Consider the following 21,069-nt stretch of genomic DNA (forward strand, 5'->3'; position numbering starts at 1 on the left):
AAAGACTAGCAGGTAGGGGAACCGTGAAAAAACCATGCAAACGCTGTCAGAAGTGGGATTTGAACCCACGCCTCCAGGGGAGACTGCGACCTGAACGCAGCGCCTTAGACCGCTCGGCCATCCTGACACGGAGGTGCATTGTGCCACCGGAAAGTAGGGTGGTTGAGAGAGCTGAATTGTGGTCTTCTACGAAGCCTTCAATCAAGACATGTGAATGGCACCTAGCCCTTGAGGGCAGAAGTAAGGCAGCCTCCAGCTCTAGAATCATAGCTACCGTTATTAGGCCAACCCATGAATGGTGGCATAAGCACCAGTGTTGGCTTCTTGGCCATCCAGAAGAACGGAATACGGCCGCTCTCTTTTTAGGAAGAGAATGTTATGAATGCGGTCTAAGTCTTCTTGGAGCCAGTAAGGTTTTTTGTTTTTTTTTTGCTCAAAGTGGGGTCAATGTTGTGAACCTTGACCAGGGTTGAATGTAATGTGATCTTTCATGTAAGGGGAGTTGACCTAGAGGCAGTGGCGGTTTTTGATAAGACAGCTGGTGAAAGAAAATAGGTTGTCAGGAAAGAAAGATACAGCGCATGAAATAACGCTTAGGCCCTAGTGAGATTTGAACTCACGACCCCTGGTTTACAAGACCAGTGCTCTAACCCCTGAGCTATAGAGCCACAGTGCTCTGTTGTGTAAATGTGTTAAAAAAAAAAAAAAAAAAAACGTTCTTGGCTGTGAAAGACTAGCAGGTAGGGGAACCGTGAAAAAACCATGCAAACGCTGTCAGAAGTGGGATTTGAACCCACGCCTCCAGGGGAGACTGCGACCTGAACGCAGCGCCTTAGACCGCTCGGCCATCCTGACACGGAGGTGCATTGTGCCACCGGAAAGTAGGGTGGTTGAGAGAGCTGAATTGTGGTCTTCTACGAAGCCTTCAATCAAGACATGTGAATGGCACCTAGCCCTTGAGGGCAGAAGTAAGGCAGCCTCCAGCTCTAGAATCATAGCTACCGTTATTAGGCCAACCCATGAATGGTGGCATAAGCACCAGTGTTGGCTTCTTGGCCATCCAGAAGAACGGAATACGGCCGCTCTCTTTTTAGGAAGAGAATGTTATGAATGCGGTCTAAGTCTTCTTGGAGCCAGTAAGGTTTTTTTTTTTTTTTTTGCTCAAAGTGGGGTCAATGTTGTGAACCTTGACCAGGGTTGAATGTAATGTGATCTTTCATGTAAGGGGAGTTGACCTAGAGGCAGTGGCGGTTTTTGATAAGACAGCTGGTGAAAGAAAATAGGTTGTCAGGAAAGAAAGATACAGCGCATGAAATAACGCTTAGGCCCTAGTGAGATTTGAACTCACGACCCCTGGTTTACAAGACCAGTGCTCTAACCCCTGAGCTATAGAGCCACAGTGCTCTGTTGTGTAAATGTGTTTAAAAAAAAAAAAAAAAAACGTTCTTGGCTGTGAAAGACTAGCAGGTAGGGGAACCGTGAAAAAACCATGCAAACGCTGTCAGAAGTGGGATTTGAACCCACGCCTCCAGGGGAGACTGCGACCTGAACGCAGCGCCTTAGACCGCTCGGCCATCCTGACACGGAGGTGCATTGTGCCACCGGAAAGTAGGGTGGTTGAGAGAGCTGAATTGTGGTCTTCTACGAAGCCTTCAATCAAGACATGTGAATGGCACCTAGCCCTTGAGGGCAGAAGTAAGGCAGCCTCCAGCTCTAGAATCATAGCTACCGTTATTAGGCCAACCCATGAATGGTGGCATAAGCACCAGTGTTGGCTTCTTGGCCATCCAGAAGAACGGAATACGGCCGCTCTCTTTTTAGGAAGAGAATGTTATGAATGCGGTCTAAGTCTTCTTGGAGCCAGTAAGGTTTTTTTTTTTTTTTTGCTCAAAGTGGGGTCAATGTTGTGAACCTTGACCAGGGTTGAATGTAATGTGATCTTTCATGTAAGGGGAGTTGACCTAGAGGCAGTGGCGGTTTTTGATAAGACAGCTGGTGAAAGAAAATAGGTTGTCAGGAAAGAAAGATACAGCGCATGAAATAACGCTTAGGCCCTAGTGAGATTTGAACTCACGACCCCTGGTTTACAAGACCAGTGCTCTAACCCCTGAGCTATAGAGCCACAGTGCTCTGTTGTGTAAATGTGTTAAAAAAAAAAAAAAAAAACGTTCTTGGCTGTGAAAGACTAGCAGGTAGGGGAACCGTGAAAAAACCATGCAAACGCTGTCAGAATTGTGGTCTTCTACGAAGCCTTCAATCAAGACATGTGAATGGCACCTAGCCCTTGAGGGCAGAAGTAAGGCAGCCTCCAGCTCTAGAATCATAGCTACCGTTATTAGGCCAACCCATGAATGGTGGCATAAGCACCAGTGTTGGCTTCTTGGCCATCCAGAAGAACGGAATACGGCCGCTCTCTTTTTAGGAAGAGAATGTTATGAATGTGGTCTAAGTCTTCTTGGAGCCAGTAAGGTTTTTTTTTTTTTTTGCTTAAAGTGGGGTCAATGTTGTGAACCTTGACCAGGGTTGAATGTAATGTGATCTTTCATGTAAGGGGAGTTGACCTAGAGGCAGTGGCGGTTTTTGATAAGACAGCTGGTGAAAGAAAATAGGTTGTCAGGAAAGAAAGATACAGCGCATGAAATAACACTTAGGCCCTAGTGAGATTTGAACTCACGACCCCTGGTTTACAAGACCAGTGCTCTAACCCCTGAGCTATAGAGCCACAGTGCTCTGTTGTGTAAATGTGTTAAAAAAAAAAAAAAAAAAACGTTCTTGGCTGTGAAAGACTAGCAGGTAGGGGAACCGTGAAAAAACCATGCAAACGCTGTCAGAAGTGGGATTTGAACCCACGCCTCCAGGGGAGACTGCGACCTGAACGCAGCGCCTTAGACCGCTCGGCCATCCTGACACGGAGGTGCATTGTGCCACCGGAAAGTAGGGTGGTTGAGAGAGCTGAATTGTGGTCTTCTACGAAGCCTTCAATCAAGACATGTGAATGGCACCTAGCCCTTGAGGGCAGAAGTAAGGCAGCCTCCAGCTCTAGAATCATAGCTACCGTTATTAGGCCAACCCATGAATGGTGGCATAAGCACCAGTGTTGGCTTCTTGGCCATCCAGAAGAACGGAATACGGCCGCTCTCTTTTTAGGAAGAGAATGTTATGAATGTGGTCTAAGTCTTCTTGGAGCCAGTAAGGTTTTTTTTTTTTTTTTGCTCAAAGTGGGGTCAATGTTGTGAACCTTGACCAGGGTTGAATGTAATGTGATCTTTCATGTAAGGGGAGTTGACCTAGAGGCAGTGGCGGTTTTTGATAAGACAGCTGGTGAAAGAAAATAGGTTGTCAGGAAAGAAAGATACAGCGCATGAAATAACGCTTAGGCCCTAGTGAGATTTGAACTCACGACCCCTGGTTTACAAGACCAGTGCTCTAACCCCTGAGCTATAGAGCCACAGTGCTCTGTTGTGTAAATGTGTTAAAAAAAAAAAAAAAAAAAAAACGTTCTTGGCTGTGAAAGACTAGCAGGTAGGGGAACCGTGAAAAAACCATGCAAACGCTGTCAGAAGTGGGATTTGAACCCACGCCTCCAGGGGAGACTGCGACCTGAACGCAGCGCCTTAGACCGCTCAGCCATCCTGACACGGAGGTGCATTGTGCCACCGGAAAGTAGGGTGGTTGAGAGAGCTGAATTGTGGTCTTCTACGAAGCCTTCAATCAAGACATGTGAATGGCACCTAGCCCTTGAGGGCAGAAGTAAGGCAGCCTCCAGCTCTAGAATCATAGCTACCGTTATTAGGCCAACCCATGAATGGTGGCATAAGCACCAGTGTTGGCTTCTTGGCCATCCAGAAGAACGGAATACGGCCGCTCTCTTTTTAGGAAGAGAATGTTATGAATGTGGTCTAAGTCTTCTTGGAGCCAGTAAGGTTTTTTTTTTTTTTTTGCTCAAAGTGGGGTCAATGTTGTGAACCTTGACCAGGGTTGAATGTAATGTGATCTTTCATGTAAGGGGAGTTGACCTAGAGGCAGTGGCGGTTTTTGATAAGACAGCTGGTGAAAGAAAATAGGTTGTCAGGAAAGAAAGATACAGCGCATGAAATAACACTTAGGCCCTAGTGAGATTTGAACTCACGACCCCTGGTTTACAAGACCAGTGCTCTAACCCCTGAGCTATAGAGCCACAGTGCTCTGTTGTGTAAATGTGTTAAAAAAAAAAAAAAAAAAACGTTCTTGGCTGTGAAAGACTAGCAGGTAGGGGAACCGTGAAAAAACCATGCAAACGCTGTCAGAAGTGGGATTTGAACCCACGCCTCCAGGGGAGACTGCGACCTGAACGCAGCGCCTTAGACCGCTCGGCCATCCTGACACGGAGGTGCATTGTGCCACCGGAAAGTAGGGTGGTTGAGAGAGCTGAATTGTGGTCTTCTACGAAGCCTTCAATCAAGACATGTGAATGGCACCTAGCCCTTGAGGGCAGAAGTAAGGCAGCCTCCAGCTCTAGAATCATAGCTACCGTTATTAGGCCAACCCATGAATGGTGGCATAAGCACCAGTGTTGGCTTCTTGGCCATCCAGAAGAACGGAATACGGCCGCTCTCTTTTTAGGAAGAGAATGTTATGAATGTGGTCTAAGTCTTCTTGGAGCCAGTAAGGTTTTTTTTTTTTTTTTGCTCAAAGTGGGGTCAATGTTGTGAACCTTGACCAGGGTTGAATGTAATGTGATCTTTCATGTAAGGGGAGTTGACCTAGAGGCAGTGGCGGTTTAAGATAAGACAGCTGGTGAAAGAAAATAGGTTGTCAGGAAAGAAAGATACAGCACATGAAATAACGCTTAGGCCCTAGTGAGATTTGAACTCACGACCCCTGGTTTACAAGACCAGTGCTCTAACCCCTGAGCTATAGAGCCACAGTGCTCTGTTGTGTAAATGTGTTAAAAAAAAAAAAAAAAAACGTTCTTGGCTGTGAAAGACTAGCAGGTAGGGGAACCGTGAAAAAACCATGCAAACGCTGTCAGAAGTGGGATTTGAACCCACGCCTCCAGGGGAGACTGCGACCTGAACGCAGCGCCTTAGACCGCTTAGACATGTGAATGGCACCTAGCCCTTGAGGGCAGAAGTAAGGCAGCCTCCAGCTCTAGAATCATAGCTACCGTTATTAGGCCAACCCATGAATGGTGGCATAAGCACCAGTGTTGGATTCTTGGCCATCCAGAAGAACGGAATACGGCCGCTCTCTTTTTAGGAAGAGAATGTTATGAATGTGGTCTAAGTCTTCTTGGAGCCAGTAAGGTTTTTTTTTTTTTTTTGCTCAAAGTGGGGTCAATGTTGTGAACCTTGACCAGGGTTGAATGTAATGTGATCTTTCATGTAAGGGGAGTTGACCTAGAGGCAGTGGCGGTTTTTGATAAGACAGCTGGTGAAAGAAAATAGGTTGTCAGGAAAGAAAGATACAGCGCATGAAATAACGCTTAGGCCCTAGTGAGATTTGAACTCACGACCCCTGGTTTACAAGACCAGTGCTCTAACCCCTGAGCTATAGAGCCACAGTGCTCTGTTGTGTAAATGTGTTAAAAAAAAAAAAAAAAAACATTCTTGGCTGTGAAAGACTAGCAGGTAGGGGAACCGTGAAAAAAACATGCAAACGCTGTCAGAAGTGGGATTTGAACCCACGCCTCCAGGGGAGACTGCGACCTGAACGCAGCGCCTTAGACCGCTCGGCCATCCTGACACGGAGGTGCATTGTGCCACCGGAAAGTAGGGTGGTTGAGAGAGCTGAATTGTGGTCTTCTACGAAGCCTTCAATCAAGACATGTGAATGGCACCTAGCCCTTGAGGGCAGAAGTAAGGCAGCCTCCAGCTCTAGAATCATAGCTACCGTTATTAGGCCAACCCATGAATGGTGGCATAAGCACCAGTGTTGGCTTCTTGGCCATCCAGAAGAACGGAATACGGCCGCTCTCTTTTTAGGAAGAGAATGTTATGAATGTGGTCTAAGTCTTCTTGGAGCCAGTAAGGTTTTTTTTTTTTTTTTGCTCAAAGTGGGGTCAATGTTGTGAACCTTGACCAGGGTTGAATGTAATGTGATCTTTCATGTAAGGGGAGTTGACCTAGAGGCAGTGGCGGTTTTTGATAAGACAGCTGGTGAAAGAAAATAGGTTGTCAGGAAAGAAAGATACAGCGCATGAAATAACGCTTAGGCCCTAGTGAGATTTGAACTCACGACCCCTGGTTTACAAGACCAGTGCTCTAACCCCTGAGCTCTAGAGCCACAGTGCTCTGTTGTGTAAATGTGTTAAAAAAAAAAAAAAAAACGTTCTTGGCTGTGAAAGACTAGCAGGTAGGGGAACCGTGAAAAAACCATGCAAACGCTGTCAGAAGTGGGATTTGAACCCACGCCTCCAGGGGAGACTGCGACCTGAACGCAGCGCCTTAGACCGCTCGGCCATCCTAACACGGAGGTGCATTGTGCCACCGGAAAGTAGGGTGGTTGAGAGAGCTGAATTGTGGTCTTCTACGAAGCCTTCAATCAAGACATGTGAATGGCACCTAGCCCTTGAGGGCAGAAGTAAGGCAGCCTCCAGCTCTAGAATCATAGCTACCGTTATTAGGCCAACCCATGAATGGTGGCATAAGCACCAGTGTTGGCTTCTTGGCCATCCAGAAGAACGGAATACGGCCGCTCTCTTTTTAGGAAGAGAATGTTATGAATGTGGTCTAAGTCTTCTTGGAGCCAGTAAGGTTTTTTTTTTTTTTTTTGCTCAAAGTGGGGTCAATGTTGTGAACCTTGACCAGGGTTGAATGTAATGTGATCTTTCATGTAAGGGGAGTTGACCTAGAGGCAGTGGCGGTTTTTGATAAGACAGCTGGTGAAAGAAAATAGGTTGTCAGGAAAGAAAGATACAGCACATGAAATAACGCTTAGGCCCTAGTGAGATTTGAACTCACGACCCCTGGTTTACAAGACCAGTGCTCTAACCCCTGAGCTATAGAGCCACAGTGCTCTGTTGTGTAAATGTGTTAAAAAAAAACAAAAAAAAAAAAACGTTCTTGGCTGTGAAAGACTAGCAGGTAGGGGAACCGTGAAAAAACCATGCAAACGCTGTCAGAAGTGGGATTTGAACCCACGCCTCCAGGGGAGACTGCGACCTGAACGCAGCGCCTTAGACCGCTCAGCCATCCTGACACAGAGGTGCATTGTGCCACCGGAAAGTAGGGTGGTTGAGAGAGCTGAATTGTGGTCTTCTACGAAGCCTTCAATCAAGACATGTGAATGGCACCTAGCCCTTGAGGGCAGAAGTAAGGCAGCCTCCAGCTCTAGAATCATAGCTACCGTTATTAGGCCAACCCATGAATGGTGGCATAAGCACCAGTGTTGGCTTCTTGGCCATCCAGAAGAACGGAATACGGCCGCTCTCTTTTTAGGAAGAGAATGTTATGAATGTGGTCTAAGTCTTCTTGGAGCCAGTAAGGTTTTTTTTTTTTTTTTGCTCAAAGTGGGGTCAATGTTGTGAACCTTGACCAGGGTTGAATGTAATGTGATCTTTCATGTAAGGGGAGTTGACCTAGAGGCAGTGGCGGTTTTTGATAAGACAGCTGGTGAAAGAAAATAGGTTGTCAGGAAAGAAAGATACAGCGCATGAAATAACACTTAGGCCCTAGTGAGATTTGAACTCACGACCCCTGGTTTACAAGACCAGTGCTCTAACCCCTGAGCTCTAGAGCCACAGTGCTCTGTTGTGTAAATGTGTTAAAAAAAAACAACAAAAAAACGTTCTTGGCTGTGAAAGACTAGCAGGTAGGGGAACCGTGAAAAAACCATGCAAACGCTGTCAGAAGTGGGATTTGAACCCACGCCTCCAGGGGAGACTGCGACCTGAACGCAGCGCCTTAGACCGCTCGGCCATCCTGACACGGAGGTGCATTGTGCCACCGGAAAGTAGGGTGGTTGAGAGAGCTGAATTGTGGTCTTCTACAAAGCCTTCAATCAAGACATGTGAATGGCACCTAGCCCTTGAGGGCAGAAGTAAGGCAGCCTCCAGCTCTAGAATCATAGCTACCGTTATTAGGCCAACCCATGAATGGTGGCATAAGCACCAGTGTTGGCTTCTTGGCCATCCAGAAGAACGGAATACGGCCGCTCTCTTTTTAGGAAGAGAATGTTATGAATGTGGTCTAAGTCTTCTTGGAGCCAGTAAGGTTTTTTTTTTTTTTTTGCTCAAAGTGGGGTCAATGTTGTGAACCTTGACCAGGGTTGAATGTAATGTGATCTTTCATGTAAGGGGAGTTGACCTAGAGGCAGTGGCGGTTTTTGATAAGACAGCTGTTGAAAGAAAATAGGTTGTCAGGAAAGAAAGATACAGCGCATGAAATAACGCTTAGGCCCTAGAGAGATTTGAACTCACGACCCCTGGTTTACAAGACCAGTGCTCTAACCCCTGAGCTATAGAGCCACAGTGCTCTGTTGTGTAAATGTGTTAAAAAAAAAAAAAAAAAAAACGTTCTTGGCTGTGAAAGACTAGCAGGTAGGGGAACCGTGAAAAAACCATGCAAACGCTGTCAGAAGTGGGATTTGAACCCACGCCTCCAGGGGAGACTGCGACCTGAACGCAGCGCCTTAGACCGCTCGGCCATCCTGACACGGAGGTGCATTGTGCCACCGGAAAGTAGGGTGGTTGAGAGAGCTGAATTGTGGTCTTCTACGAAGCCTTCAATCAAGACATGTGAATGGCACCTAGCCCTTGAGGGCAGAAGTAAGGCAGCCTCCAGCTCTAGAATCATAGCTACCGTTATTAGGCCAACCCATGAATGGTGGCATAAGCACCAGTGTTGGCTTCTTGGCCATCCAGAAGAACGGAATACGGCCGCTCTCTTTTTAGGAAGAGAATGTTATGAATGTGGTCTAAGTCTTCTTGGAGCCAGTAAGGTTTTTTTTTTTTTTTGCTCAAAGTGGGGTCAATGTTGTGAACCTTGACCAGGGTTGAATGTAATGTGATCTTTCATGTAAGGGGAGTTGACCTAGAGGCAGTGGCGGTTTTTGATAAGACAGCTGGTGAAAGAAAATAGGTTGTCAGGAAAGAAAGATACAGCGCATGAAATAACGCTTAGGCCCTAGTGAGATTTGAACTCACGACCCCTGGTTTACAAGACCAGTGCTCTAACCCCTGAGCTATAGAGCCACAGTGCTTTGTTGTGTAAATGTGTTAAAAAAAAAAAAAAAAAACGTTCTTGGCTGTGAAAGACTAGCAGGTAGGGGAACCGTGAAAAAACCATGCAAACGCTGTCAGAAGTGGGATTTGAACCCACACCTCCAGGGGAGACTGCGACCTGAACGCAGCGCCTTAGACCGCTCGGCCATCCTGACACGGAGGTGCATTGTGCCACCGGAAAGTAGGGTGGTTGAGAGAGCTGAATTGTGGTCTTCTACGAAGCCTTCAATCAAGACATGTGAATGGCACCTAGCCCTTGAGGGCAGAAGTAAGGCAGCCTCCAGCTCTAGAATCATAGCTACCGTTATTAGGCCAACCCATGAATGGTGGCATAAGCACCAGTGTTGGCTTCTTGGTCATCCAGAAGAACGGAATACGGCCGCTCTCTTTTTAGGAAGAGAATGTTATGAATGTGGTCTAAGTCTTCTTGGAGCCAGTAAGGATTTGTTTTTTTTTTTTTGCTCAAAGTGGGGTCAATGTTGTGAACCTTGACCAGGGTTGAATGTAATGTGATCTTTCATGTAAGGGGAGTTGACCTAGAGGCAGTGGCAGTTTTTGATAAGACAGCTGGTGAAAGAAAATAGGTTGTCAGGAAAGAAAGATACAGCGCATGAAATAACACTTAGGCCCTAGTGAGATTTGAACTCACGACCCCTGGTTTACAAGACCAGTGCTCTAACCCCTGAGCTCTAGAGCCACAGTGCTCTGTTGTGTAAATGCGTTTAAAAAAAAAAAAAAAAAAAAAACGTTCTTGGCTGTGAAAGACTAGCAGGTAGGGGAACCGTGAAAAAACCATGCAAATGCTGTCAGAAGTGGGATTTGAACCCACGCCTCCAGGGGAGACTGCGACCTGAACGCAGCGCCTTAGACCGCTCGGCCATCCTAACACGGAGGTGCATTGTGCCACCGGAAAGTAGGGTGGTTGAGAGAGCTGAATTGTGGTCTTCTACGAAGCCTTCAATCAAGACATGTGAATGGCACCTAGCCCTTGAGGGCAGAAGTAAGGCAGCCTCCAGCTCTAGAATCATAGCTACCGTTATTAGGCCAACCCATGAATGGTGGCATAAGCACCAGTGTTGGCTTCTTGGCCATCCAGAAGAACGGAATACGGCCGCTCTCTTTTTAGGAAGAGAATGTTATGAATGTGGTCTAAGTCTTCTTGGAGCCAGTAAGGTTTTTTTTTTTTTTTTTGCTCAAAGTGGGGTCAATGTTGTGAACCTTGACCAGGGTTGAATGTAATGTGATCTTTCATGTAAGGGGAGTTGACCTAGAGGCAGTGGCGGTTTTTGATAAGACAGCTGGTGAAAGAAAATAGGTTGTCAGGAAAGAAAGATACAGCACATGAAATAACGCTTAGGCCCTAGTGAGATTTGAACTCACGACCCCTGGTTTACAAGACCAGTGCTCTAACCCCTGAGCTATAGAGCCACAGTGCTCTGTTGTGTAAATGTGTTAAAAAAAAAAAAAACAAACGTTCTTGGCTGTGAAAGACTAGCAGGTAGGGGAACCGTGAAAAAACCATGCAAACGCTGTCAGAAGTGGGATTTGAACCCACGCCTCCAGGGGAGACTGCGACCTGAACGCAGCGCCTTAGACCGCTCGGCCATCCTGACACGGAGGTGCATTGTGCCACCGGAAAGTAGGGTGGTTGAGAGAGCTGAATTGTGGTCTTCTACAAAGCCTTCAATCAAGACATGTGAATGGCACCTAGCCCTTGAGGGCAGAAGTAAGGCAGCCTCCAGCTCTAGAATCATAGCTACCGTTATTAGGCCAACCCATGAATGGTGGCATAAGCACCAGTGTTGGCTTCTTGGCCATCCAGAAGAACGGAATACGGCCGCTCTCTTTTTAGGAAGAGAATGTTATGAATGTGGTCTAAGTCTTCTTGGAGCCAGTAAGGTTTTTTTTTTTTTTTTGCTCAAAGTGGGGTCAATGTTGTGAACCTTGACCAGGGTTGAATGTAATGTGATCTTTCATGTAAGGGGAGTTGACCTAGAGGCAGTGGCGGTTTTTGATAAGACAGCTGTTGAAAGAAAATAGGTTGTCAGGAAAGAAAGATACAGCGCATGAAATAACGCTTAGGCCCTAGAGAGATTTGAACTCACGACCCCTGGTTTACAAGACCAGTGCTCTAACCCCTGAGCTATAGAGCCACAGTGCTCTGTTGTGTAAATGTGTTAAAAAAAAAAAAAAAAAAAACGTTCTTGGCTGTGAAAGACTAGCAGGTAGGGGAACCGTGAAAAAACCATGCAAACGCTGTCAGAAGTGGGATTTGAACCCACGCCTCCAGGGGAGACTGCGACCTGAACGCAGCGCCTTAGACCGCTCGGCCATCCTGACACGGAGGTGCATTGTGCCACCGGAAAGTAGGGTGGTTGAGAGAGCTGAATTGTGGTCTTCTACGAAGCCTTCAATCAAGACATGTGAATGGCACCTAGCCCTTGAGGGCAGAAGTAAGGCAGCCTCCAGCTCTAGAATCATAGCTACCGTTATTAGGCCAACCCATGAATGGTGGCATAAGCACCAGTGTTGGCTTCTTGGCCATCCAGAAGAACGGAATACGGCCGCTCTCTTTTTAGGAAGAGAATGTTATGAATGTGGTCTAAGTCTTCTTGGAGCCAGTAAGGTTTTTTTTTTTTTTTGCTCAAAGTGGGGTCAATGTTGTGAACCTTGACCAGGGTTGAATGTAATGTGATCTTTCATGTAAGGGGAGTTGACCTAGAGGCAGTGGCGGTTTTTGATAAGACAGCTGGTGAAAGAAAATAGGTTGTCAGGAAAGAAAGATACAGCGCATGAAATAACGCTTAGGCCCTAGTGAGATTTGAACTCACGACCCCTGGTTTACAAGACCAGTGCTCTAACCCCTGAGCTATAGAGCCACAGTGCTTTGTTGTGTAAATGTGTTAAAAAAAAAAAAAAAAAAACGTTCTTGGCTGTGAAAGACTAGCAGGTAGGGGAACCGTGAAAAAACCATGCAAACGCTGTCAGAAGTGGGATTTGAACCCACACCTCCAGGGGAGACTGCGACCTGAACGCAGCGCCTTAGACCGCTCGGCCATCCTGACACGGAGGTGCATTGTGCCACCGGAAAGTAGGGTGGTTGAGAGAGCTGAATTGTGGTCTTCTACGAAGCCTTCAATCAAGACATGTGAATGGCACCTAGCCCTTGAGGGCAGAAGTAAGGCAGCCTCCAGCTCTAGAATCATAGCTACCGTTATTAGGCCAACCCATGAATGGTGGCATAAGCACCAGTGTTGGCTTCTTGGTCATCCAGAAGAACGGAATACGGCCGCTCTCTTTTTAGGAAGAGAATGTTATGAATGTGGTCTAAGTCTTCTTGGAGCCAGTAAGGATTTGTTTTTTTTTTTTTGCTCAAAGTGGGGTCAATGTTGTGAACCTTGACCAGGGTTGAATGTAATGTGATCTTTCATGTAAGGGGAGTTGACCTAGAGGCAGTGGCAGTTTTTGATAAGACAGCTGGTGAAAGAAAATAGGTTGTCAGGAAAGAAAGATACAGCGCATGAAATAACACTTAGGCCCTAGTGAGATTTGAACTCACGACCCCTGGTTTACAAGACCAGTGCTCTAACCCCTGAGCTCTAGAGCCACAGTGCTCTGTTGTGTAAATGCGTTTAAAAAAAAAAAAAAAAAAAAAACGTTCTTGGCTGTGAAAGACTAGCAGGTAGGGGAACCGTGAAAAAACCATGCAAATGCTGTCAGAAGTGGGATTTGAACCCACGCCTCCAGGGGAGACTGCGACCTGAACGCAGCGCCTTAGACCGCTCGGCCATCCTAACACGGAGGTGCATTGTGCCACCGGAAAGTAGGGTGGTTGAGAGAGCTGAATTGTGGTCTTCTACGAAGCCTTCAATCAAGACATGTGAATGGCACCTAGCCCTTGAGGGCAGAAGTAAGGCAGCCTCCAGCTCTAGAATCATAGCTACCGTTATTAGGCCAACCCATGAATGGTGGCATAAGCACCAGTGTTGGCTTCTTGGCCATCCAGAAGAACGGAATACGGCCGCTCTCTTTTTAGGAAGAGAATGTTATGAATGTGGTCTAAGTCTTCTTGGAGCCAGTAAGGTTTTTTTTTTTTTTTTTGCTCAAAGTGGGGTCAATGTTGTGAACCTTGACCAGGGTTGAATGTAATGTGATCTTTCATGTAAGGGGAGTTGACCTAGAGGCAGTGGCGGTTTTTGATAAGACAGCTGGTGAAAGAAAATAGGTTGTCAGGAAAGAAAGATACAGCACATGAAATAACGCTTAGGCCCTAGTGAGATTTGAACTCACGACCCCTGGTTTACAAGACCAGTGCTCTAACCCCTGAGCTATAGAGCCACAGTGCTCTGTTGTGTAAATGTGTTAAAAAAAAAAAAAACAAACGTTCTTGGCTGTGAAAGACTAGCAGGTAGGGGAACCGTGAAAAAACCATGCAAACGCTGTCAGAAGTGGGATTTGAACCCACGCCTCCAGGGGAGACTGCGACCTGAACGCAGCGCCTTAGACCGCTCGGCCATCCTGACACGGAGGTGCATTGTGCCACCGGAAAGTAGGGTGGTTGAGAGAGCTGAATTGTGGTCTTCTACAAAGCCTTCAATCAAGACATGTGAATGGCACCTAGCCCTTGAGGGCAGAAGTAAGGCAGCCTCCAGCTCTAGAATCATAGCTACCGTTATTAGGCCAACCCATGAATGGTGGCATAAGCACCAGTGTTGGCTTCTTGGCCATCCAGAAGAACGGAATACGGCCGCTCTCTTTTTAGGAAGAGAATGTTATGAATGTGGTCTAAGTCTTCTTGGAGCCAGTAAGGTTTTTTTTTTTTTTTTGCTCAAAGTGGGGTCAATGTTGTGAACCTTGACCAGGGTTGAATGTAATGTGATCTTTCATGTAAGGGGAGTTGACCTAGAGGCAGTGGCGGTTTTTGATAAGACAGCTGTTGAAAGAAAATAGGTTGTCAGGAAAGAAAGATACAGCGCATGAAATAACGCTTAGGCCCTAGAGAGATTTGAACTCACGACCCCTGGTTTACAAGACCAGTGCTCTAACCCCTGAGCTATAGAGCCACAGTGCTCTGTTGTGTAAATGTGTTAAAAAAAAAAAAAAAAAAAAACGTTCTTGGCTGTGAAAGACTAGCAGGTAGGGGAACCGTGAAAAAACCATGCAAACGCTGTCAGAAGTGGGATTTGAACCCACGCCTCCAGGGGAGACTGCGACCTGAACGCAGCGCCTTAGACCGCTCGGCCATCCTGACACGGAGGTGCATTGTGCCACCGGAAAGTAGGGTGGTTGAGAGAGCTGAATTGTGGTCTTCTACGAAGCCTTCAATCAAGACATGTGAATGGCACCTAGCCCTTGAGGGCAGAAGTAAGGCAGCCTCCAGCTCTAGAATCATAGCTACCGTTATTAGGCCAACCCATGAATGGTGGCATAAGCACCAGTGTTGGCTTCTTGGCCATCCAGAAGAACGGAATACGGCCGCTCTCTTTTTAGGAAGAGAATGTTATGAATGTGGTCTAAGTCTTCTTGGAGCCAGTAAGGTTTTTTTTTTTTTTTGCTCAAAGTGGGGTCAATGTTGTGAACCTTGACCAGGGTTGAATGTAATGTGATCTTTCATGTAAGGGGAGTTGACCTAGAGGCAGTGGCGGTTTTTGATAAGACAGCTGGTGAAAGAAAATAGGTTGTCAGGAAAGAAAGATACAGCGCATGAAATAACGCTTAGGCCCTAGTGAGATTTGAACTCACGACCCCTGGTTTACAAGACCAGTGCTCTAACCCCTGAGCTATAGAGCCACAGTGCTTTGTTGTGTAAATGTGTTAAAAAAAAAAAAAAAAAAACGTTCTTGGCTGTGAAAGACTAGCAGGTAGGGGAACCGTGAAAAAACCATGCAAACGCTGTCAGAAGTGGGATTTGAACCCACACCTCCAGGGGAGACTGCGACCTGAACGCAGCGCCTTAGACCGCTCGGCCATCCTGACACGGAGGTGCATTGTGCCACCGGAAAGTAGGGTGGTTGAGAGAGCTGAATTGTGGTCTTCTACGAAGCCTTCAATCAAGACATGTGAATGGCACCTAGCCCTTGAGGGCAGAAGTAAGGCAGCCTCCAGCTCTAGAATCATAGCTACCGTTATTAGGCCAACCCATGAATGGTGGCATAAGCACCAGTGTTGGCTTCTTGGTCATCCAGAAGAACGGAATACGGCCGCTCTCTTTTTAGGAAGAGAATGTTATGAATGTGGTCTAAGTCTTCTTGGAGCCAGTAAGGATTTGTTTTTTTTTTTTTGCTCAAAGTGGGGTCAATGTTGTGAACCTTGACCAGGGTTGAATGTAATGTGATCTTTCATGTAAGGGGAGTTGACCTAGAGGCAGTGGCGGTTTTTGATAAGACAGCTGGTGAAAGAAAATAGGTTGTCAGGAAAGAAAGATACAGCGCATGAAATAACACTTAGGCCCTAGTGAGATTTGAACTCACGACCCCTGGTTTACAAGACCAGTGCTCTAACCCCTGAGCTATAGAGCCACAGTGCTTTGTTGTGTAAATGCGTTTAAAAAAAAAAAAAAAAAAAAACGTTCTTGGCTGTGAAAGACTAGCAGGTAGGGGAACCGTGAAAAAACCATGCAAACGCTGTCAGAAGTGGGATTTGAACCCACACCTCCAGGGGAGACTGCGACCTGAACGCAGCGCCTTAGACCGCTCGGCCATCCTGACACGGAGGTGCATTGTGCCACCGGAAAGTAGGGTGGTTGAGAGAGCTGAATTGTGGTCTTCTACGAAGCCTTCAATCAAGACATGTGAATGGCACCTAGCCCTTGAGGGCAGAAGTAAGGCAGCCTCCAGCTCTAGAATCATAGCTACCGTTATTAGGCCAACCCATGAATGGTGGCATAAGCACCAGTGTTGGCTTCTTGGTCATCCAGAAGAACGGAATACGGCCGCTCTCTTTTTAGGAAGAGAATGTTATGAATGTGGTCTAAGTCTTCTTGGAGCCAGTAAGGATTTGTTTTTTTTTTTTTGCTCAAAGTGGGGTCAATGTTGTGAACCTTGACCAGGGTTGAATGCAATGTGATCTTTCATGTAAGGGGAGTTGACCTAGAGGCAGTGGCGGTTTTTGATAAGACAGCTGGTGAAAGAAAATAGGTTGTCAGGAAAGAAAGATACAGCACATGAAATAACACTTAGGCCCTAGTGAGATTTGAACTCACGACCCCTGGTTTACAAGACCAGTGCTCTAACCCCTGAGCTCTAGAGCCACAGTGCTCTGTTGTGTAAATGCGTTTAAAAAAAAAAAAAAAAAAAAAACGTTCTTGGCTGTGAAAGACTAGCAGGTAGGGGAACCGTGAAAAAACCATGCAAATGCTGTCAGAAGTGGGATTTGAACCCACGCCTCCAGGGGAGACTGCGACCTGAACGCAGCGCCTTAGACCGCTCGGCCATCCTAACACGGAGGTGCATTGTGCCACCGGAAAGTAGGGTGGTTGAGAGAGCTGAATTGTGGTCTTCTACGAAGCCTTCAATCAAGACATGTGAATGGCACCTAGCCCTTGAGGGCAGAAGTAAGGCAGCCTCCAGCTCTAGAATCATAGCTACCGTTATTAGGCCAACCCATGAATGGTGGCATAAGCACCAGTGTTGGCTTCTTGGCCATCCAGAAGAACGGAATACGGCCGCTCTCTTTTTAGGAAGAGAATGTTATGAATGTGGTCTAAGTCTTCTTGGAGCCAGTAAGGTTTTTTTTTTTTTTTTTGCTCAAAGTGGGGTCAATGTTGTGAACCTTGACCAGGGTTGAATGTAATGTGATCTTTCATGTAAGGGGAGTTGACCTAGAGGCAGTGGCGGTTTTTGATAAGACAGCTGGTGAAAGAAAATAGGTTGTCAGGAAAGAAAGATACAGCACATGAAATAACGCTTAGGCCCTAGTGAGATTTAAACTCACGACCCCTGGTTTACAAGACCAGTGCTCTAACCCCTGAGCTATAGAGCCACAGTGCTCTGTTGTGTAAATGTGTTAAAAAAAAAAAAAAAAAAAAACGTTCTTGGCTGTGAAAGACTAGCAGGTAGGGGAACCGTGAAAAAACCATGCAAACGCTGTCAGAAGTGGGATTTGAACCCACGCCTCCAGGGGAGACTGCGACCTGAACGCAGCGCCTTAGACCGCTCGGCCATCCTGACACGGAGGTGCATTGTGCCACCGGAAAGTAGGGTGGTTGAGAGAGCTGAATTGTGGTCTTCTACGAAGCCTTCAATCAAGACATGTGAATGGCACCTAGCCCTTGAGGGCAGAAGTAAGGCAGCCTCCAGCTCTAGAATCATAGCTACCGTTATTAGGCCAACCCATGAATGGTGGCATAAGCACCAGTGTTGGCTTCTTGGCCATCCAGAAGAACGGAATACGGCCGCTCTCTTTTTAGGAAGAGAATGTTATGAATGTGGTCTAAGTCTACTTGGAGCCAGTAAGGTTTTTTTTTTTTTTTGCTCAAAGTGGGGTCAATGTTGTGAACCTTGACCAGGGTTGAATGTAATGTGATCTTTCATGTAAGGGGAGTTGACCTAGAGGCAGTGGCGGTTTTTGATAAGACAGCTGGTGAAAGAAAATAGGTTGTCAGGAAAGAAAGATACAGCGCATGAAATAACGCTTAGGCCCTAGTGAGATTTGAACTCACGACCCCTGGTTTACAAGACCAGTGCTCTAACCCCTGAGCTATAGAGCCACAGTGCTCTGTTGTGTAAATGTGTTAAAAAAAAAAAAAAAAAAAAGTTCTTGGCTGTGAAAGACTAGCAGGTAGGGGAACCGTGAAAAAACCATGCAAACGCTGTCAGAAGTGGGATTTGAACCCACGGCTCCAGGGAAGACTGCGACCTGAACACAGCGCCTTAGACCGCTCGGCCATCCTGACACGGAGGTGCATTGTGCCACCGGAAAGTAGGGTGGTTGAGAGAGCTGAATTGTGGTCTTCTACGAAGCCTTCAATCAAGACATGTGAATGGCACCTAGCCCTTGAGGGCAGAAGTAAGGCAGCCTCCAGCTCTAGAATCATAGCTACCGTTATTAGGCCAACCCATGAATGGTGGCATAAGCACCAGTGTTGGCTTCTTGGCCATCCAGAAGAACGGAATACGGCCGCTCTCTTTTTAGGAAGAGAATGTTATGAATGTGGTCTAAGTCTTCTTGGAGCCAGTAAGGTTTTTTTTTTTTTTTGCTCAAAGTGGGGTCAATGTTGTGAACCTTGACCAGGGTTGAATGTAATGTGATCTTTCATGTAAGGGAAATTGACCTAGAGGCAGTGGCGGTTTTTGATAAGACAGCTGGTGAAAGAAAATAGGTTGTCAGGAAAGAAAGATACAGCGCATGAAATAACACTTAGGCCCTAGTGAGATTTGAACTCACGACTCCTGGTTTACAAGACCAGTGCTCTAACCCCTGAGCTATAGAGCCACAGTGCTCTGTTGTGTAAATGTGTTAAAAAAAAAAAAAAAAAAAACGTTCTTGGCTGTGAAAGACTAGCAGGTAGGGGAACCGTGAAAAAACCATGCAAACGCTGTCAGAAGTGGGATTTGAACCCACGCCTCCAGGGGAGACTGCGATCTGAACGCAGCGCCTTAGACCGCTCGGCCATCCTGCCACGGAGGTGTATTGTGCCACCGGAAAGTAGGGTGGTTGAGAGAGCTGAATTGTGGTCTTCTACGAAGCCTTCAATCAAGACATGTGAATGGCACCTAGCCCTTGAGGGCAGAAGTAAGGCAGCCTCCAGCTCTAGAATCATAGCTACCGTTATTAGGCCAACCCATGAATGGTGGCATAAGCACCAGTGTTGGCTTCTTGGCCATCCAGAAGAACGGAATACGGCCGCTCTCTTTTTAGGAAGAGAATGTTATGAATGTGGTCTAAGTCTACTTGGAGCCAGTAAGGTTTTTTTTTTTTTTTGCTCAAAGTGGGGTCAATGTTGTGAACCTTGACCAGGGTTGAATGTAATGTGATCTTTCATGTAAGGGGAGTTGACCTAGAGGCAGTGGCGGTTTTTGATAAGACAGCTGGTGAAAGAAAATAGGTTGTCAGGAAAGAAAGATACAGCGCATGAAATAACGCTTAGGCCCTAGTGAGATTTGAACTCACGACCCCTGGTTTACAAGACCAGTGCTCTAACCCCTGAGCTATAGAGCCACAGTGCTCTGTTGTGTAAATGTGTTAAAAAAACGTTCTTGGCTATGAAAGACTAGCAGGTAGGGGAACCGTGAAAAAACCATGCAAACGCTGTCAGAAGTGGGATTTGAACCCACGCCTCCAGGGGAGACTGCGACCTGAACGCAGCGCCTTAGACCGCTCGGCCATCCTGACACGGAGGTGCATTGTGCCACCGGAAAGTAGGGTGGTTGAGAGAGCTGAATTGTGGTCTTCTACGAAGCCTTCAATCAAGACATGTGAATGGCACCTAGCCCTTGAGGGCAGAAGTAAGGCAGCCTCCAGCTCTAGAATCATAGCTACCGTTATTAGGCCAACCCATGAATGGTGGCATAAGCACCAGTGTTGGCTTCTTGGCCATCCAGAAGAACGGAATACGGCCGCTCTCTTTTTAGGAAGAGAATGTTATGAATGTGGTCTAAGTCTTCTTGGAGCCAGTAAGGTTTTTTTTTTTTTTTTGCTCAAAGTGGGGTCAATGTTGTGAACCTTGACCAGGGTTGAATGTAATGTGATCTTTCATGTAAGGGGAGTTGACCTAGAGGCAGTGGCGGTTTTTGATAAGACAGCTGGTGAAAGAAAATAGGTTGTCAGGAAAGAAAGATACAGCGCATGAAATAACGCTTAGGCCCTAGTGAGATTTGAACTCACGACCCCTGGTTTACAAGACCAGTGCTCTAACCCCTGAGCTATAGAGCCACAGTGCTCTGTTGTGTAAATGTGTTAAAAAAAAAAAAAAAAAACGTTCTTGGCTGTGAAAGACTAGCAGGTAGGGGAACCGTGAAAAAACCATGCAAACGCTGTCAGAAGTGGGATTTGAACCCACGCCTCCAGGGGAGACTGCAACCTGAACGCAGCGCCTTAGACCACTCGGCCATCCTGACACGGAGGTGCATTGTGCCACCGGAAAGTAGGGTGGTTGAGAGAGCTGAATTGTGGTCTTCTACGAAGCCTTCAATCAAGACATGTGAATGGCACCTAGCCCTTGAGGGCAGAAGTAAGGCAGCCTCCAGCTCTAGAATCATAGCTACCGTTATTAGGCCAACCCATGAATGGTGGCATAAGCACCAGTGTTGGCTTCTTGGCCATCCAGAAGAACGGAATACGGCCGCTCTCTTTTTAGGAAGAGAATGTTATGAATGTGGTCTAAGTCTTCTTGGAGCCAGTAAGGTTTTTTTTTTTTTTTTGCTCAAAGTGGGGTCAATGTTGTGAACCTTGACCAGGGTTGAATGTAATGTGATCTTTCATGTAAGGGGAGTTGACCTAGAGGCAGTGGCGGTTTTTGATAAGACAGCTGGTGAAAGAAAATAGGTTGTCAGGAAAGAAAGATACAGCGCATGAAATAACGCTTAGGCCCTAGTGAGATTTGAACTCACGACCCCTGGTTTACAAGACCAGTGCTCTAACCCCTGAGCTATAGAGCCACAGTGCTCTGTTGTGTAAATGTGTTAAAAAAAAAAACAAAAAAACGTTCTTGGCTGTGAAAGACTAGCAGGTAGGGGAACCGTGAAAAAACCATGCAAACGCTGTCAGAAGTGGGATTTGAACCCACGCCTCCAGGGGAGACTGCGACCTGAACGCAGCGCCTTAGACCGCTCGGCCATCCTGACACGGAGGTGCATTGTGCCACCGGAAAGTAGGGTGGTTGAGAGAGCTGAATTGTGGTCTTCTACGAAGCCTTCAATCAAGACATG

The 21,069-nt window shown here is 46.6% G+C and overlaps 46 non-coding genes across 46 annotated transcripts; all 46 read right to left on the reverse strand.

Moving 5' to 3' along the window:
• Nucleotides 1–44: 44 nt before the first annotated feature.
• On the reverse strand, nt 45–127 carry TRNAL-CAG (transfer RNA leucine (anticodon CAG)). The gene has a single exon. It is a non-coding gene; the product is annotated as a tRNA-Leu (tRNA).
• A 468-nt stretch (nt 128–595) lies between these two features.
• TRNAT-UGU (transfer RNA threonine (anticodon UGU)) lies at nt 596–668 on the reverse strand. The gene has a single exon. It is a non-coding gene; the product is annotated as a tRNA-Thr (tRNA).
• A 104-nt stretch (nt 669–772) lies between these two features.
• TRNAL-CAG (transfer RNA leucine (anticodon CAG)) lies at nt 773–855 on the reverse strand. Its single transcript has one exon. It is a non-coding gene; the product is annotated as a tRNA-Leu (tRNA).
• A 468-nt stretch (nt 856–1,323) lies between these two features.
• On the reverse strand, nt 1,324–1,396 carry TRNAT-UGU (transfer RNA threonine (anticodon UGU)). Its single transcript has one exon. It is a non-coding gene; the product is annotated as a tRNA-Thr (tRNA).
• A 103-nt stretch (nt 1,397–1,499) lies between these two features.
• TRNAL-CAG (transfer RNA leucine (anticodon CAG)) lies at nt 1,500–1,582 on the reverse strand. Its single transcript has one exon. It is a non-coding gene; the product is annotated as a tRNA-Leu (tRNA).
• Nucleotides 1,583–2,049: 467 nt separating this feature from the next.
• TRNAT-UGU (transfer RNA threonine (anticodon UGU)) lies at nt 2,050–2,122 on the reverse strand. The gene has a single exon. It is a non-coding gene; the product is annotated as a tRNA-Thr (tRNA).
• A 527-nt stretch (nt 2,123–2,649) lies between these two features.
• TRNAT-UGU (transfer RNA threonine (anticodon UGU)) lies at nt 2,650–2,722 on the reverse strand. Its single transcript has one exon. It is a non-coding gene; the product is annotated as a tRNA-Thr (tRNA).
• Nucleotides 2,723–2,825: 103 nt separating this feature from the next.
• On the reverse strand, nt 2,826–2,908 carry TRNAL-CAG (transfer RNA leucine (anticodon CAG)). The gene has a single exon. It is a non-coding gene; the product is annotated as a tRNA-Leu (tRNA).
• A 467-nt stretch (nt 2,909–3,375) lies between these two features.
• On the reverse strand, nt 3,376–3,448 carry TRNAT-UGU (transfer RNA threonine (anticodon UGU)). The gene has a single exon. It is a non-coding gene; the product is annotated as a tRNA-Thr (tRNA).
• A 106-nt stretch (nt 3,449–3,554) lies between these two features.
• TRNAL-CAG (transfer RNA leucine (anticodon CAG)) lies at nt 3,555–3,637 on the reverse strand. The gene has a single exon. It is a non-coding gene; the product is annotated as a tRNA-Leu (tRNA).
• A 467-nt stretch (nt 3,638–4,104) lies between these two features.
• TRNAT-UGU (transfer RNA threonine (anticodon UGU)) lies at nt 4,105–4,177 on the reverse strand. Its single transcript has one exon. It is a non-coding gene; the product is annotated as a tRNA-Thr (tRNA).
• Nucleotides 4,178–4,280: 103 nt separating this feature from the next.
• TRNAL-CAG (transfer RNA leucine (anticodon CAG)) lies at nt 4,281–4,363 on the reverse strand. The gene has a single exon. It is a non-coding gene; the product is annotated as a tRNA-Leu (tRNA).
• A 467-nt stretch (nt 4,364–4,830) lies between these two features.
• TRNAT-UGU (transfer RNA threonine (anticodon UGU)) lies at nt 4,831–4,903 on the reverse strand. The gene has a single exon. It is a non-coding gene; the product is annotated as a tRNA-Thr (tRNA).
• A 563-nt stretch (nt 4,904–5,466) lies between these two features.
• Nucleotides 5,467–5,539, reverse strand: TRNAT-UGU (transfer RNA threonine (anticodon UGU)). The gene has a single exon. It is a non-coding gene; the product is annotated as a tRNA-Thr (tRNA).
• A 102-nt stretch (nt 5,540–5,641) lies between these two features.
• TRNAL-CAG (transfer RNA leucine (anticodon CAG)) lies at nt 5,642–5,724 on the reverse strand. The gene has a single exon. It is a non-coding gene; the product is annotated as a tRNA-Leu (tRNA).
• Nucleotides 5,725–6,365: 641 nt separating this feature from the next.
• On the reverse strand, nt 6,366–6,448 carry TRNAL-CAG (transfer RNA leucine (anticodon CAG)). Its single transcript has one exon. It is a non-coding gene; the product is annotated as a tRNA-Leu (tRNA).
• A 468-nt stretch (nt 6,449–6,916) lies between these two features.
• Nucleotides 6,917–6,989, reverse strand: TRNAT-UGU (transfer RNA threonine (anticodon UGU)). Its single transcript has one exon. It is a non-coding gene; the product is annotated as a tRNA-Thr (tRNA).
• Nucleotides 6,990–7,096: 107 nt separating this feature from the next.
• Nucleotides 7,097–7,179, reverse strand: TRNAL-CAG (transfer RNA leucine (anticodon CAG)). The gene has a single exon. It is a non-coding gene; the product is annotated as a tRNA-Leu (tRNA).
• A 644-nt stretch (nt 7,180–7,823) lies between these two features.
• TRNAL-CAG (transfer RNA leucine (anticodon CAG)) lies at nt 7,824–7,906 on the reverse strand. Its single transcript has one exon. It is a non-coding gene; the product is annotated as a tRNA-Leu (tRNA).
• A 644-nt stretch (nt 7,907–8,550) lies between these two features.
• Nucleotides 8,551–8,633, reverse strand: TRNAL-CAG (transfer RNA leucine (anticodon CAG)). Its single transcript has one exon. It is a non-coding gene; the product is annotated as a tRNA-Leu (tRNA).
• Nucleotides 8,634–9,099: 466 nt separating this feature from the next.
• TRNAT-UGU (transfer RNA threonine (anticodon UGU)) lies at nt 9,100–9,172 on the reverse strand. Its single transcript has one exon. It is a non-coding gene; the product is annotated as a tRNA-Thr (tRNA).
• A 102-nt stretch (nt 9,173–9,274) lies between these two features.
• On the reverse strand, nt 9,275–9,357 carry TRNAL-CAG (transfer RNA leucine (anticodon CAG)). The gene has a single exon. It is a non-coding gene; the product is annotated as a tRNA-Leu (tRNA).
• A 649-nt stretch (nt 9,358–10,006) lies between these two features.
• TRNAL-CAG (transfer RNA leucine (anticodon CAG)) lies at nt 10,007–10,089 on the reverse strand. The gene has a single exon. It is a non-coding gene; the product is annotated as a tRNA-Leu (tRNA).
• Nucleotides 10,090–10,557: 468 nt separating this feature from the next.
• Nucleotides 10,558–10,630, reverse strand: TRNAT-UGU (transfer RNA threonine (anticodon UGU)). The gene has a single exon. It is a non-coding gene; the product is annotated as a tRNA-Thr (tRNA).
• Nucleotides 10,631–10,732: 102 nt separating this feature from the next.
• Nucleotides 10,733–10,815, reverse strand: TRNAL-CAG (transfer RNA leucine (anticodon CAG)). Its single transcript has one exon. It is a non-coding gene; the product is annotated as a tRNA-Leu (tRNA).
• Nucleotides 10,816–11,459: 644 nt separating this feature from the next.
• Nucleotides 11,460–11,542, reverse strand: TRNAL-CAG (transfer RNA leucine (anticodon CAG)). The gene has a single exon. It is a non-coding gene; the product is annotated as a tRNA-Leu (tRNA).
• A 466-nt stretch (nt 11,543–12,008) lies between these two features.
• TRNAT-UGU (transfer RNA threonine (anticodon UGU)) lies at nt 12,009–12,081 on the reverse strand. The gene has a single exon. It is a non-coding gene; the product is annotated as a tRNA-Thr (tRNA).
• Nucleotides 12,082–12,184: 103 nt separating this feature from the next.
• On the reverse strand, nt 12,185–12,267 carry TRNAL-CAG (transfer RNA leucine (anticodon CAG)). The gene has a single exon. It is a non-coding gene; the product is annotated as a tRNA-Leu (tRNA).
• A 649-nt stretch (nt 12,268–12,916) lies between these two features.
• On the reverse strand, nt 12,917–12,999 carry TRNAL-CAG (transfer RNA leucine (anticodon CAG)). Its single transcript has one exon. It is a non-coding gene; the product is annotated as a tRNA-Leu (tRNA).
• Nucleotides 13,000–13,467: 468 nt separating this feature from the next.
• TRNAT-UGU (transfer RNA threonine (anticodon UGU)) lies at nt 13,468–13,540 on the reverse strand. Its single transcript has one exon. It is a non-coding gene; the product is annotated as a tRNA-Thr (tRNA).
• A 102-nt stretch (nt 13,541–13,642) lies between these two features.
• Nucleotides 13,643–13,725, reverse strand: TRNAL-CAG (transfer RNA leucine (anticodon CAG)). The gene has a single exon. It is a non-coding gene; the product is annotated as a tRNA-Leu (tRNA).
• Nucleotides 13,726–14,370: 645 nt separating this feature from the next.
• Nucleotides 14,371–14,453, reverse strand: TRNAL-CAG (transfer RNA leucine (anticodon CAG)). The gene has a single exon. It is a non-coding gene; the product is annotated as a tRNA-Leu (tRNA).
• Nucleotides 14,454–14,919: 466 nt separating this feature from the next.
• On the reverse strand, nt 14,920–14,992 carry TRNAT-UGU (transfer RNA threonine (anticodon UGU)). The gene has a single exon. It is a non-coding gene; the product is annotated as a tRNA-Thr (tRNA).
• Nucleotides 14,993–15,095: 103 nt separating this feature from the next.
• On the reverse strand, nt 15,096–15,178 carry TRNAL-CAG (transfer RNA leucine (anticodon CAG)). Its single transcript has one exon. It is a non-coding gene; the product is annotated as a tRNA-Leu (tRNA).
• Nucleotides 15,179–15,647: 469 nt separating this feature from the next.
• On the reverse strand, nt 15,648–15,720 carry TRNAT-UGU (transfer RNA threonine (anticodon UGU)). The gene has a single exon. It is a non-coding gene; the product is annotated as a tRNA-Thr (tRNA).
• Nucleotides 15,721–15,826: 106 nt separating this feature from the next.
• On the reverse strand, nt 15,827–15,909 carry TRNAL-CAG (transfer RNA leucine (anticodon CAG)). Its single transcript has one exon. It is a non-coding gene; the product is annotated as a tRNA-Leu (tRNA).
• Nucleotides 15,910–16,558: 649 nt separating this feature from the next.
• On the reverse strand, nt 16,559–16,641 carry TRNAL-CAG (transfer RNA leucine (anticodon CAG)). The gene has a single exon. It is a non-coding gene; the product is annotated as a tRNA-Leu (tRNA).
• Nucleotides 16,642–17,287: 646 nt separating this feature from the next.
• TRNAL-CAG (transfer RNA leucine (anticodon CAG)) lies at nt 17,288–17,370 on the reverse strand. Its single transcript has one exon. It is a non-coding gene; the product is annotated as a tRNA-Leu (tRNA).
• A 466-nt stretch (nt 17,371–17,836) lies between these two features.
• Nucleotides 17,837–17,909, reverse strand: TRNAT-UGU (transfer RNA threonine (anticodon UGU)). Its single transcript has one exon. It is a non-coding gene; the product is annotated as a tRNA-Thr (tRNA).
• An 829-nt stretch (nt 17,910–18,738) lies between these two features.
• Nucleotides 18,739–18,821, reverse strand: TRNAL-CAG (transfer RNA leucine (anticodon CAG)). The gene has a single exon. It is a non-coding gene; the product is annotated as a tRNA-Leu (tRNA).
• A 466-nt stretch (nt 18,822–19,287) lies between these two features.
• On the reverse strand, nt 19,288–19,360 carry TRNAT-UGU (transfer RNA threonine (anticodon UGU)). Its single transcript has one exon. It is a non-coding gene; the product is annotated as a tRNA-Thr (tRNA).
• Nucleotides 19,361–19,451: 91 nt separating this feature from the next.
• On the reverse strand, nt 19,452–19,534 carry TRNAL-CAG (transfer RNA leucine (anticodon CAG)). The gene has a single exon. It is a non-coding gene; the product is annotated as a tRNA-Leu (tRNA).
• A 467-nt stretch (nt 19,535–20,001) lies between these two features.
• On the reverse strand, nt 20,002–20,074 carry TRNAT-UGU (transfer RNA threonine (anticodon UGU)). The gene has a single exon. It is a non-coding gene; the product is annotated as a tRNA-Thr (tRNA).
• A 102-nt stretch (nt 20,075–20,176) lies between these two features.
• TRNAL-CAG (transfer RNA leucine (anticodon CAG)) lies at nt 20,177–20,259 on the reverse strand. Its single transcript has one exon. It is a non-coding gene; the product is annotated as a tRNA-Leu (tRNA).
• Nucleotides 20,260–20,726: 467 nt separating this feature from the next.
• On the reverse strand, nt 20,727–20,799 carry TRNAT-UGU (transfer RNA threonine (anticodon UGU)). Its single transcript has one exon. It is a non-coding gene; the product is annotated as a tRNA-Thr (tRNA).
• A 103-nt stretch (nt 20,800–20,902) lies between these two features.
• Nucleotides 20,903–20,985, reverse strand: TRNAL-CAG (transfer RNA leucine (anticodon CAG)). The gene has a single exon. It is a non-coding gene; the product is annotated as a tRNA-Leu (tRNA).
• Nucleotides 20,986–21,069: the final 84 nt, after the last annotated feature.

The sequence above is a fragment of the Hyperolius riggenbachi genome, chromosome 1 (assembly GCF_040937935.1).
Source record: "Hyperolius riggenbachi isolate aHypRig1 chromosome 1, aHypRig1.pri, whole genome shotgun sequence".
NCBI lineage: Eukaryota > Metazoa > Chordata > Amphibia > Anura > Hyperoliidae > Hyperolius > Hyperolius riggenbachi.